Raw genomic sequence first — 13,625 nt, 5'->3', positions numbered from 1 at the left:
GACTGTGGGGATATTAGTGACCCTGAGAAGTACAAATCCTGAAGAGAACCGGAGTCAAGATCCAGTGCAGAGGATTCGGGGGTGGCCAGCAGGAAGAGCTAGAGATGGCAGTGAAGGGAAGACTTGCTTTCAGACAGTTTGCTGTTGAATGAGAAAGGAGTATAGTGTTGAAAGGTGGAAGAGGGACAGCAGTAGAGTGTCCTCCAAACTGAGAAGGCACTTTGAGGCCAAAAAACAAAGCTGGTGACACCATACAGTTTACGCAGTTTTATTCAGGGCGACTGACTTACGGGGGATCAGGTGGGCACAGCCATTCTCCACAAAGTCTGGACCTTAGTCCACAGATTTTCCAGAGCGAGGGGATGAGCAGAGGTCACTGCGGTGAGGACAAAGGGTCTAATATTTAACAGACATCATGGCGCCCTGTGTGCACCAGAGGGGCGGGGCAAGAAGCGATGTTCTCTCTCTTTATTATCTACACAACTTTAGGAAAATCTGAAGAGGCCTTTCCACGTTCCTGTGTGTGTGGGGGGTGCATTAACCCCCAAGGGGCCTGCAACGGGCAGTAGCCCTGAGGGGCGCCATGTTGCAGGCACCAACAAGATAGCAGGCCAAAGATGGAGTCGTACTGTCAGCACTCCTACCGTGTGGAAACAATACATTATTAGCAAACCTTTGTTTGTATATTTGCTCACAGGGAAAGCAAAGACATGGTAGGTGCTCAGTTCATTTGCACACAAATGATAATAACCACTCACATTTATTTTGTGTTTTCTTTTTTTTAAAGATTTTATTTATTTATTCATGAAAGACACACACAGACAAAGAGAGAGAGAGAGAAAGAGAGAGAGAGGCAGAGGGAGAAGCAGGCTCCATGCAGGGAGCCTGACATGGGACTCGATCCCGGGTCTCCAGGATCACACCCTGGGCTGAAGGCAGCACCAAACCGCCGAGCCACCCGGGCTGCCCTATTTTGTGTTTTCTATACGTCAGGCACTAGGCTAAGCACTTTTACATGTGTGCACTCATTTACTATTTCCAACAATCCTATTTGAAGTAGTGTTATTCTTATCATCATCTCAATTATACTGTGGGGAAACGGAGGCAAAGAAAGTTTAAGTCCCTTGCCCAAAACTGTGCCTTCAAGCTGCTCATGACTGGCTGTAATGATGGATTTGAAGATCAGCTGAAGACAAGACTTTTAGAGGGCCTTATTTTTTAAAAAATATTTTAATTTATTTATCTATGAGAGACACAGAAAGAAGAGAGGCAGAGACACAGGCAGAGGGAGAAGCAGCCTCCCTGCGGGGAGCCCGATGTGGGATTTGATTCCAGGACCCCGGGATCACACCCTGAGCCAAAAGCAGATGCTCAACCACTGAGCCACTCGGGTGCCTTTAAAGGGCCTTATTTTTTTTTTTTTTTAAATTTTTATTTATTTATGATAGTCACAGAGAGAAAGAGAGAGGCAGAGACACAGGCAGAGGGAGAAGCAGGCTCCATGCACCGGGAGCCCGACGTGGGATTCGATCCCGGGTCTCCAGGATCGCGCCCTGGGCCAAAGGCAGGCGCCAAACCGCTGCGCCACCCAGGGATCCCCTTAAAGGGCCTTATTTTAAAAACTAAATCTGTAGTAAATGGTATTACTATTCACTAATGATTTCCCATATTATCCAGGGATTGGGCATGACAAAAGAGAGAATTAGGAACAAAGCTTTGAAGATTTATAAGACAAAAGAGCATGGTCAAAACAATTCTCTATCCCATCACTGTATCCTCGGCAGCCAACATAAGGAATTCCAGTAATATTTGTTGAAGAATAAATAACTCCAAGACACAAATTATGATGCACAAATTGGCAAAATTGAATTCTGCTAACACAATTTTTAGTTACGATGAAAAGGAAGAAATAGTGGGAGATAAAAAAGTAGCTATTTTTAAAAAGTACATTCCGTAACTTCTTGTTTACTTTTTCATATGGAGATTGCTTCTTTTTAAAATCTAGATCTAAGGCATATTCCTTACCACCTTTGTCTTTGTCCGTCTGGACAGCTATAAAAATAAAGAAGTCCCATAGGCTGAGGGGCTAATAGACAACAGAAATTTACTTCCCATAGTTCTAGAGGCTGGAAGTCCAAGGTCATGGGTCTGGCCAGACTGGGTGCCTTTGAGGACCCACCGTGTCTTCACCCGGTGGAAGCGGGGAGGGGTGTCTCTTGAGCCTCTTTTATAAAGGCACTGATCTCATCGTGAAGATAGAGGTCACCTTCCCACATGACCTGACCACTCTCCAAGGCCCACCTCCGCATACCAGCACCTTGGGGGTTAGGATTCAAACATCTGGATGTGAGGCGAGGGCACATTCAGACCATCGCAGTCCTCAAATCAGTTTCCGGTTCCTCTCCTCTCCTTAAGAGTTCTGAGGTTTTGTGTGCGCTTGTGTGTCTGTGGTGTGGTTTTTTGGTTGTTTATTTACTTATGTTTTAATGATCTATGTTGCTGAAACAGCAGAGGGAGCTAAAATGAATGAAGTGAGATCAATGCTATGGTCCAATGCGTCCGAGACACAAATTATGTGAAAACCAATCATGTTGGTTTTCATGTTGGTTTTCCATTCCACTAGAAACCGGGAGCAGGGGAGATGCAGGAGTTAAAGCAAAGTGCTGGAGCTGAAGCGTTGCTCTCGTGTGCTGAGAAAGCCTAACTCACGCAACAGCACGTTCCAGAAGGGGCTTGCAGGAGCAGTACTCTGAATCCTCTTACTGAATCGCACCCTGTGGGAGAGAAGTGGGCTGGAGGGCTCTGTAGCATGCTACATCGCCTCCAAGAGAGGCAGGCTCCTTGGAAGTGGTCACGTGAGGAAGGGACGTCTGGGCTACCGTGGATCTCCTTTCACAACAATACAGAGTCCATTTATGGACAATGTAAATACTGATATTTTTGTCCCGTCTGTTTCATATATTTTTGTGATGGTTAATTTGATGTGTTAACTTGACTGGGCCATGCGGTGCCCAGATATTAGGTCCAACCTTATTCTGGGTGTTTCTGCAAGGGTGTTTCTGGATGAGAATAACATTTTAATTGGTAGAATAAAGCAGATTGCTCTCCACACTGTGGGTGGGCCTCGTCCAATCACTTGAAGGCCTGGATAGCACGAAGAGATCAACCCTCCCAAGTAAGAGAGAATTATCCAGCAAACTGCTCTCAGACCTCACCTGCACCATAAGCCTTCCTGGGATTTCCTTAAAACTGGATACAATCAACATTTCAGAACTTAAAGAAATGAACTTCAGATATTTGGAAAAGTACATGCACTATCTCATTCCCTGATTATAATGCTGAATGCACAAGTTGTTACTGTCTCCTTATTATTAGACTTCCTAGTGCACTTATTGATTCAAAACCCTCTCTCATTCCAAAAGGAGCATAGCCAGAGTCACACAGGAAATCTTTGGGGAGTAGAAGTCATTGCCTCAATTTTGTGATTGTCCATTTACTGATCCAGACACTAAGTTAATTAAAGATAGTGCCTAAGGGGCACCTGGGTGGCTCAGTGGATGAACATCTGCCTTCAGCTCAGGGCGTGATCCTGGAGTCCCAGGATCGAGTCCCACATCGGGCTCCCTGCATGGAGCCTGCTTCTCCCTCTGCCTGTGTCTCTGCCTCTTGCTCCATGTCTCTCATGAATAAATAAATAAAATCCTAAAAAAAAAAAAAAAAAAAAAAAGTGCCTGAGCCTTTTTTTTCCCTGCTGTATCTGAGTGTTCTCCACATTCTTTTTTTTTTTTTCAAGTAGACTCCACATGCAGCATGAAGCCCAATGTGGAACCTGAAATCATGACCCTGAGATCAAGACCTGAGCAGAGATCAAGAGTCAGATGCTTAACCGACTGAGCCACCGAGGCGCCCCTCTGCATTCTTTATCAGGGGTATACCTGCTAATACAAAAGTGGCCAGTGCATTGCACTTATTAATATGCTGAAAATATTTGCTCCTGACATCTGTCATTTTGCATAACTATGAATACAAACCACAGACACCATCTGGGATGTCAGAGCAAAGGGGAATGTGCCTATTTGAAATTCTCATCCAATTTAATTTCACAGTTTTTAGAAGTCTTGTTTTTCTTCTATGATAATCATAGGGAAAATAATTAACAATTATCCTCTGAGTGATAAAATTACTACAAATTAAGAAGCAGTTATGACTATAATTTACAAATAATTATGTGACAGGAAGGAGCATGAACAGTGCAGAACTAATGAAACAAAATTAATTAAAGCTACGGAGAGATCATTTTGCTTTTTTATTTATTTGTTTTGCTCCCCTAAAGACAGACTGCTGTCCCCAAGATGCTTTACAGCTCTGAGAACTATGATCCCAAAAGAAACCCGAAGAGCTTGCTCACGGATGTGTGTGGCAAGTGTGCTGAGCTGCGCTGCCAGAGGCACAGGGCTAGAGGTCTCATGGGAAGCTTCAGGAAAGCAGAACTGTCCTAATGCAAAATGATTAAACCATTGACATGAACATGAACTAGGGGTGCATATGATGAGGTCTTAAGCAGCGCTTCTCTACTGCGAGTCGACTTCAGAAAAACAACAGAGTGAGACCTCTGAAAATTCTTTCTTTTATAAAAGCAAAGAGACAACTGGTGAAAATTGTCAGAATATAGTCCTTCCAACAAACAGCAGGGGAACAAGGGACATCCACGTGCCAAAAACCAATCCTAGACACAGACCTTACGCCCCTCACAAAAACCAATTCAAAACGGAGCTCAGACCTACATGTAAAATGTACAACTATAAAGCTCCTAGAAGATAATATGAGAGAAAACCTCGATGACCATGGGTGACTCTGAATAATTATGAATAAAGTGGCATAAACATCCAAGTGCAGATTGGTGGGTGGGTGGACGTGCATCCTCAAGTCCTTGGAGCATAAACCGAGAAATGTGATTGCTGGATCCTGGGGTAAGAGTGTTTGGCTTTGTGAGAAGCTGCCAAACTGTCTCCAAAGTGGTTGCACCATTTTGCACCTGCGCCAGCAGTGAGTGAAGGTCCAGGTGCCCCATGTCCTTGCCAGCTCCTGGCGGTGTCAGCGTTCTGGGCCGTCACTGTCCTGATGGGCCAGCGCGGGAATCTCACCGCTGTTTTAATGTGCGTCTCCCTGGTGATGCATGATGGGGGGGCACCTCTTTATGGGCTTATTGCCATCTGGAGGTCTTGCATGAAGTGTTTAGATCTCTTGCCCCTTTTCCTGCCTTTTATTTTTTTTTTTAAGATTTTTCATTGATTTATTTGAGAGAGAGAGAGCATGAGCAGGAGCAGGGCAGAGGCAGAGGGAGAAGCAGACTCCTCTCTGACCAGGGAGCCTGATGCGGAACTCGATCCCAGGACCCTGAGATCATGACCTGAGTGGAAGGCAGATGCTTAACCGACTGAGCCACCCAGGCACCGCTTCCCATTTTTCCCCTTTTAAAGAGGATTTATTTTTTAGGCAGTTTCAGGTTCACAGGATGTATGTGGCCTTTCAGATCAGCCTCTTTGACTTAGTAAATATGCACTTAAGTTTCTTCCATGTCTTTTCATGCCTTAATGGCTCATTTATTTTCAGGGCTGAATAACATTCCATTGTCTGATGTTATTTTATGTAATACGCCAAATCATGACTTAACGTTAAGATTTTTCTCACTTGGGATCCCCAGGTGGCACAGCGGTTTGGCGCCTGCCTTTGGCCCAGGGTGCGATCCTGGAGACCCGGGATCGAATCCCACGTCGGGCTCCCGGTGCATGGAGCCTGCTTCTCCCTCTGCCTGTGTCTCTGCCTCTCTCTCTCTCTCTGTGACTATCATAAATAAATAAAAATAAAAAAAAAAGATTTTTCTCACTTTTTTGTATATCCACTGATTAAACGATCAGAAATTATTCTTTTAGCCATTTCATTTTTAATCGATATAATCAAAAAGCAGCTTCAGGCACTCTTGGCAAATGCAAGATCACAATAACTTTTGGTAATTTTTCCATTTTGAGAGCTCTAAGACCATTTACGGTCTGTGACAATATTGGGAGAAATTTTTGATAAGCTACTTTGAAATATAAAGTTTAGCAGATCTAGAGATGATTCTCGCAGAATATTTTTTTCAAAAAAAGACTTAACTCTTCATACAAATCAATTTTGTGTAAATCTGAATTTAATTTTAAATATTAAATTTACACGCTAACATTTAAAGGGTTTCTCTGGCATTTCCACTACCTTATGGAGGTGTCTGAGATTGGCTTCCTGATTTTTATACAGCTAAAACACTTGTTTATGCATTCTATAATTGTATCTTCAATTACAAGGAAAATTTAATTTAAAAATTTTCTTCCTCATTAATAATTGGTTCACTTGAAGCTCCTTGTGAAAGTAGTGTTCTTTTCAGTTGAAAGCAATGACCTTTAAATTTAATTTCCAAGCCTGTGGATATTTGCTCTGCTTTCTGTTCTAGTGGTTTTAAAAACAGGAGATCCGAAACTCTTAGAGAATTCTAATACCTTCCTGATATGCTTTATTGCAATTCCCATGTTTATGCTTTTTCTTTTGTAGTAATTTACTGACATACTTTCCTGCCTGAGCACCCACAGTTCCTGTCCTGGTGCTCAGGCTGGAGAGTTAATATTTGTGCACATATGCAGGGATGGGCTCTGGGGACAGAGGGTCCGGCCACCTCCCATCCCAGGTCCTGGCACGACACCCACACCAAACCACTCTCCTCCTTGGACTGCGGCTGCTGCTGTGGCCTACACAGCTTCTGCTGTTGCTGCAAGTGATCAAGGCCCAGGGCCTGGCCCCTTGGAGGCCCCCGATAATGCCCAGACTATGCCCAGGGCACACTCGTGTGTGTGTGTGTGTGTGTGTGTGTGTGTGTGTGTGTGTTTACCCCCAGCCATCACATCAAAGCTCAGGGCCTGGGCCCTGGCATATTTCTGCTGCTCACATGCATACTCCATCGTCCCACCGGACTTCACTTACAAGACACAAATTCACAGATAAAATTATTAAGGATTGCAAGACAGAGACAGCAGAGCGTGCAAACACCTGTCTATGTGAAAGAAGCCAGCCATGAAAGACCACTTGTCATGTGATTTCATTTCTGTGCAACCAAGTCACAAGCTTGGGAAGGCAGTGCTGGCTTTCACTTGCCTGTGTCCCAGTGGGACGCCACCTCCCATCAATAGCACCCAAGGGCCACTGAGGATGGTGCGGGCATCCTTTACCCAATGTACCTCTCTGCTCTACCCCTCACCCAGGTTGTCACTTTAGGATAGTCACCCCTCCTTCTCCATAGGCTCCTCCTGACACATGTCAGCCAGTCCTCCCCCCAGAAGTGGCTGTGCCTCCCTCCTCCACGCGCCTTCAGGACGATTACTCTGCAATGCCAGTGGGCCCTTCCTCTCCAATGGACCCTTCTGATCACTGTCCTCTCTTGCTTCCAATCAATATGCCGCCTGTTTTGCCAGAAATGAGTAGCATTTCTTACACTAAATGGACCACTCTTCTCTTCCTGCCCACACTCCTCTATCCCCCTGCTGGTGGCAGCCTCTGGAAGGTAGGGGTGCAGACAACATTCGAAGAGACCGCATTCTAACAGTGCAGGGATTAACGCCTGAAGAATCAAGAGAAGACATACTCGGATTATGCGTTGCTCTATGTTTAAATTATAACGTTCCAAATAGAAAAGCTTACTTGCTCAGAAAAGAAATTATTGTTCACATTTTCCTCCCTAGTCTGCAAAAGACCTGCATCGGTGGTGATGGTTAACAAAGCATGGTACCTGGGCAGCCTGGGTGGCTCAGTGGTTTAGCACTACCTTCAGCCCAGGGTGTGATCCTGGGGTCCCGGGATCGAGTCCCACATCGGACTCCCTGCGTGGAGCCTGCTTCTCCCTCTACCTGTGTCTCTGCCTCTCTCTCTATGTGTGTCTCTCATGAATAAATAAATAAAATCTTAAAAAAAAAAAGCATGGTACCAACCTCTGAGTCATTGGAAGCCAGTGTTGATGGGCAGCCCGGGAATGATACAGCGTCATGAATAACGATGCACCCAGCACTAAATACACAGCATGGAGAACCGCAGAGACGAGAAGATCTATGTTCTTTCAATATGTACAAATACTGCCCTGGCATTGCGAGGGTGAACAGCGCTGCTACCTTTCCTCACGGTGGGAGATGTCGGTGTGGTCAGGAATGGGGCATCTGGTGACAGAGAGCACAGAGATGGTTCCTGGGCATGAACATAAAGGGATGGTGCTTGAAAACCAAGAAGAATCTTTGCATGCACTGATCGGACAATGAACACATGCTTCAATACCTCCTCTCTAACCGGTATCCTAATTTTTCATTGATACACCACTATACCTCAGGTGGGTCCCTAAATTTGGTAATAGAGTCTTCCAATCAAATTGTTTATATAGATGAGGGACTTGCAAAACATATTTGCCCAGAATTCATACATAGTAAGGGTAACCCTGGCCTCCCATGAGACTAGAAGCTTCTTGAGAACAGGAATTATTATGTCCCCATTGTTTACTCCATATCCCTAGTAGCACGCTGATGTGACCCGACTGTTCTATACATATCAACCTCTAGTGACATTCATGGGGCTCTCTAAACATTGTTCGTTGCACAGAAATTGTTCTGTTGGAAACTGTTGCAATAATCAGGACTTAGGAATTGTTTTGTAAAATAGAGAATGCTCTACTGGTGTTCGGCATGAGCCAAATTGGACTCATGTAGCTCCACTCAGATCCAGTTAATGGTTTATGGAACGCCTGCCAGATTTCAGGCACTTTTACATATATTACTTCAGTTCCCCGTTCTGACAATCATTACACCATCTGCATTTACAGTGGAGTAAACAGACATGACAGCTTGGTGTCACCATGTCATTAGCAGAGCAAGCATAAAAACAGAACGCTTGAGTTTCCAGGGCATTCGTTGCCTGTGTCTGAGAGGCGCTGCGTACCCCCCACCCCCTCCATAGCTGAGGCTATTATATTTTATTCATAAGTCCTTCAAATTAGTCCAGTCAGCCCCTAACTGCTTTGAGGGGGCCAAGCCTTTCATGCAGCAGCCGATGCCACTCACCTGGGGATTAGAATGGTGGCTATTCAGCTGCTCCTGTTGCCACGACAGCCAGTATTGTAACTACTAATCTTCAGGCAATGAAATAGCATCATTTATGAAAATGATTATTGGCAGGTAAGCTACACGGCCCTGCACAAATTGGTTGAGGTTATGTTTGCAAATGAGCTCCAAAGTGTCCTTTGTAGACAGTGAGTCATCGCTTCTGGAAGGACCCAATTCAGACCCTGCCTCTCTCTGCAGCCTGAGGCTCCATGCAAATCTCCCCTCATCAGACTCAGAGCTGGGCAGCCATTCTAAAGGCTTGACTCTAGAGAATGGATTTAGTTTGGGATCGTCTGGAAGTTTCTGGCAACTTAGAACACCCATGTTGAAGCACCACCATGTAAAAATTGCTGCAGAATGACTAACGTGTTTGTCAAACCCAGGGTAGCACTCTTTAGGACACCCTCATCTGCTGTGGAACGTCGGACCAGAGATTGCTGGAAGGGTGGTGTGCAAACATCAAAGGACAGGCTCTACTAATCCAGAAAGATCTGAATAAAACACTACCCGTGCTGTAATTCATTTTCGGTGTCACAATTCCTAGCCAGCTTTCCAGGTAAATCACACTTCAACCAGAATTTAGAAATTCTTGCAGAACATGAGCAGCAGACCACCAAGATAAGGTCTCATGGTTATATAAGAGCCACTGCTTTTTCTTATATAAACTTTTTGTAGTGAGTGTCCACCAGCTGGCAAATGGATATGAAAATGTGTATATTCATACAATGGAGTGGTATCATTTGGCAATAAAAATAAATGAAATACTGATTCATGCTACAGGGTGGATGAACCTTGAAAATGTTACATGCGGTGAACGAAGTCAGTCACAAAAAATCACATATACTATGATTCCATATGAAATGTCCAGAAAAGGGGACGCCTGGGTGGCTCAGTGATTGGGCATCTGCCTTTGGCTCAGGGTATGATCCTGGGGTCGTGGGATCGAGTCCCACACTGGGCTCCCTGCAAGGAGCCTGCTTCTCCCTGTGTCTCTGCCTCTCTCTCTCTGTCTCTCATGAATCAATAAATAAAATCAAAAGAAAGAAAGAAAGAAAGAAAGAAAGAAAGAAAGAAAGAAAGAAAGAAAGAAAGAAAGAAAGAAAGAAAGAAAGAAAGAAAGAAAGAAAGAAAGAAAGAAAGAAAGAAAGAAATGTCTGGAACTGGCAAATCAATATAGTTAGAAAGTAGATTTATGGTTGCTGGGGGTTTGAGTGAGGGAGTGGGGGTGGGGTGAGGGAGTAAGGAGCAACATCTAATGAGCACAAGCTTCCTTCTAGAAAGTATGAAAACATTCTAAAATCAGATTATGGTGATGGCTGCACCACCTGATGAGCATACAAAAAAGAACGCTGAATCATAGGCTTTAAATGCATGGATTGTATGATATGTACCTCAAATCAAAAAAAGATATAAAATTTATCTTATTTGGGTTTTAAAGTATTAATGGCTTATTATAAATTATCATTTGACTCCCCAAAATGAAGAGTCTGCACTGACAACTGGGTCAGTTTGATCAATACCTTTAGGGGAAGACCATGCCTGCAATACTGAAGGTGACGATAAGAAGGGCAAGGTTATAAACAGCCTGCTTCTCCTGATCTGGAACTTCACTAGTGCTCTCTCCGGACGTGTTGTCAAATTCCGAAGTGAGGGTCTGAGGAAAGCTGGTAGAGCACCAGGCTTAGGTGACGCTTGGGGGTGGCCAGGAGCCGGGAAAGAAGCTTAGAAACCTAGCTGAGAGCTGGGGGATCTGCAAGGTTCAAGGCTCATGCGAAAACATGCTAACTCAACTGTAAATTGATCCGCCACCAAATTGAGCACCATCTTCTTACATAACACCGTCTAAACTGCCAGGCACAAGCTTTTGGGAGAATTCATTGCAGCGTGTTAAATTTAAATGGAGTCTCCAGTGACTTGACAGGGGCCTTTCGGAAGCTGCACGAAGTGGTCTCCCACCAGCTTTCAGGAGAGATGGAAGAGGTTCTCCAACCCAGGCCTTCAGCCAAACCAAGGGAAGAGATGTGAACAAATTGGCTCATGGAGTCCACAGAAAAAAAAGGGGTGGGAATTTGGGGCCTTAAATTTAACTTCACTTATGCCTTTAGGACATGTACAAAGCATTATAGGCCTTCACTTGCGAAAGCACGATGGGGCTTTTCAATCATTGGAGCATAATCTTAAAGGGTCACAAATTAAGAATGTTGCTAGTAGGACACCTGGGTGGCTCAGTAGGTTGAATGTCTGACTCTTGATTTCAGCTCAGGTCGTGATCTCAGGGTGGTGAGATCCAGTTTGGAGATGGGCTCCACGCTCAGTGGGGAGTCTGCTTGAGATTCTCTCTCTCTCTCTCTCCCTCTATACTACCCCACCCCCACCCCTTTCTCTCTAAAATAAATAAATAAATAAATATTTTTGTAAAAAAAAAAGAAAAAAAAGAATATTGCTAGTGAGTGAAGGGGAGTGGGGAGTATATGGTTCCAGTTAGGGGATGAATAAGTTACAGGGATCAAAGGTACAGCATAGGGAATAGAGTGGATGGTGTCGTAATAGCACTGTAAAACAAACAAACAAACAAACAAACAAAAAACCAAAAAGACTATTGCCAGTGAGTGTCTTTCTCCATAGCTCTTGTTTTCTCTTGTGTTTCTGTAATGTAAATTGCAGCATTTGGAAGTGCTTCTTGAAGTAGCTGGCACTCCAACCATCTTTCAGGAATCTCCATTTTCTGAGCAATGTTTGACTCCTGATCCAAGGTCAAATCCAAGACGTGAGCCCTCTATGTGATGAACCATTCAAAATGAGTGAAGAGCCACCTTCCTCCCATCTTTTGTTTTGTTTTGTTTTGGGTTCCCTTTTGGGAGGACTTATTTCTCTTTAGAATCACTTTGTACCTCATCCCGCTGCCACTCAAGCATCATTGGAACACCAGTGCTGCCTAAATCAGAAAGGGCCTGCATGGAACCTTCTGCCTGTTTATTTTTCCCTCTGAATCAGCTGGTGTTTTGATTAATGACCTAAGGTCTATTTTTATCCATGCAATCCCTCTGCATTTTGAAGTCATGACATAGGTCTTAGTATTTGATATTCTGTATTTCAAATTCCCCCCTTCTGTAATTTAAATGCTTATGGTCATAGGTTATCGATCACTAGATTGAGTCATTTAGTAGGACAATCTCTTTCCTTTATATACTACCTCTGACTAGAAATTCAAGAGAGCTGTTCTTCACAGATATGTGTTCCTTCCACCCTTACTTGATTATATTTTAGGAGGTATTTTCGGCCTAACACTGGGTCTCAAAATTCAAATAATCCTAGGCTTTCCTGGGTCTCTGGTACCTCCTGTCCAAAGCCCCTCCTTGTTGTCTTCTGATTTTTTTTTAACTGGTCATAAAATTAAAAATATAAGTCATTGTTCTATGCCTTAGGAGATTTTATGTTCTCTATTCTTCTTTCAAATGGGTTGATCTAATATCATTTATTCTAAATCTTTACTCATTAAACAACCTTCTAATCTGATTTGATATTTTTGGTGGATCTATTCATACCAGGTACATTAGTAAATTCATTTTTCATTGTTAGTTAATAAATGGGCAGTCCTGTTAATTTAAATTAAAGTTTGGGAAATGGATAAAGAATATGAGAAGGACAATAATGAGATAAAAAGACCAGATGACTAAAAACAAAATCTATTCTGTCTTCGACATTCTCTTATTCCCTAAGATTCTATAAGATGAGTGGAATGTTTCATGTCTTTAAAGCAACTCGTACTAAAAAGCTGGTTATTATTTGTTTTTTTACAATAATTAAAATATATTTCATAGTTCATATAATTCACCCATTTAAAGTATATGATTAGAAGGGGGAGGGGCAAGACGGCGGAAGAGTAGGGTCTCCAAGTCACCTGTCCTCAACAAATTACCTAGAAAACATTCAAATCATCCTGAAAATCTACGAATTCGGCCTGAGATTTAAAGAGAGACCAGCTGGAACGCTCCAGTGAGAAGAGTTCGCGCTTCTATCAAGGGAGGAAGACGGGGAAAAGGAAATAAAGACACAAAAGGCCTCCGAGGGGGAGGGGCCCGCGAGGAGCCGGGCTGAGGCCGGGGCGAGTGTCCCCAGGACAGGAGAGCCCCGTCCCGGAGGAGCAGGAGCTGCACCGACCTTCCTGGGCGGAAAGGGGCTCGCAGGGAGTTAGAGCAGGACCCAGGAGGGCGGGGATGCCCTCGGGCTCCCTGGGACACTAACAGGCACCTGCGCCCCGGGAGATGCGCCGAGCTCCCTAAGGGCTGCAGCGCTCGGCGGGACCCGGAGCAGCTCGGAGGGGCTCGGGCGGCGGCTCCGCGGAGGGGGCTGCGCGGCTCCGGGAACAGCTCAGCGGCGGCGGCTCGGGCGGAGGAAGAAGCTCCGCGCGGAGGGGGCTGCGCGGCTCCGGGAACAGCTCGGAGGGGCTCGGGCGGC

The sequence above is a fragment of the Vulpes lagopus genome, chromosome 4 (assembly GCF_018345385.1).
Source record: "Vulpes lagopus strain Blue_001 chromosome 4, ASM1834538v1, whole genome shotgun sequence".
Classification (NCBI taxonomy): domain Eukaryota; kingdom Metazoa; phylum Chordata; class Mammalia; order Carnivora; family Canidae; genus Vulpes; species Vulpes lagopus.
The sequence above is the reverse complement of the archived record's forward strand: the minus strand, read 5'-3'. Positions refer to the sequence as shown.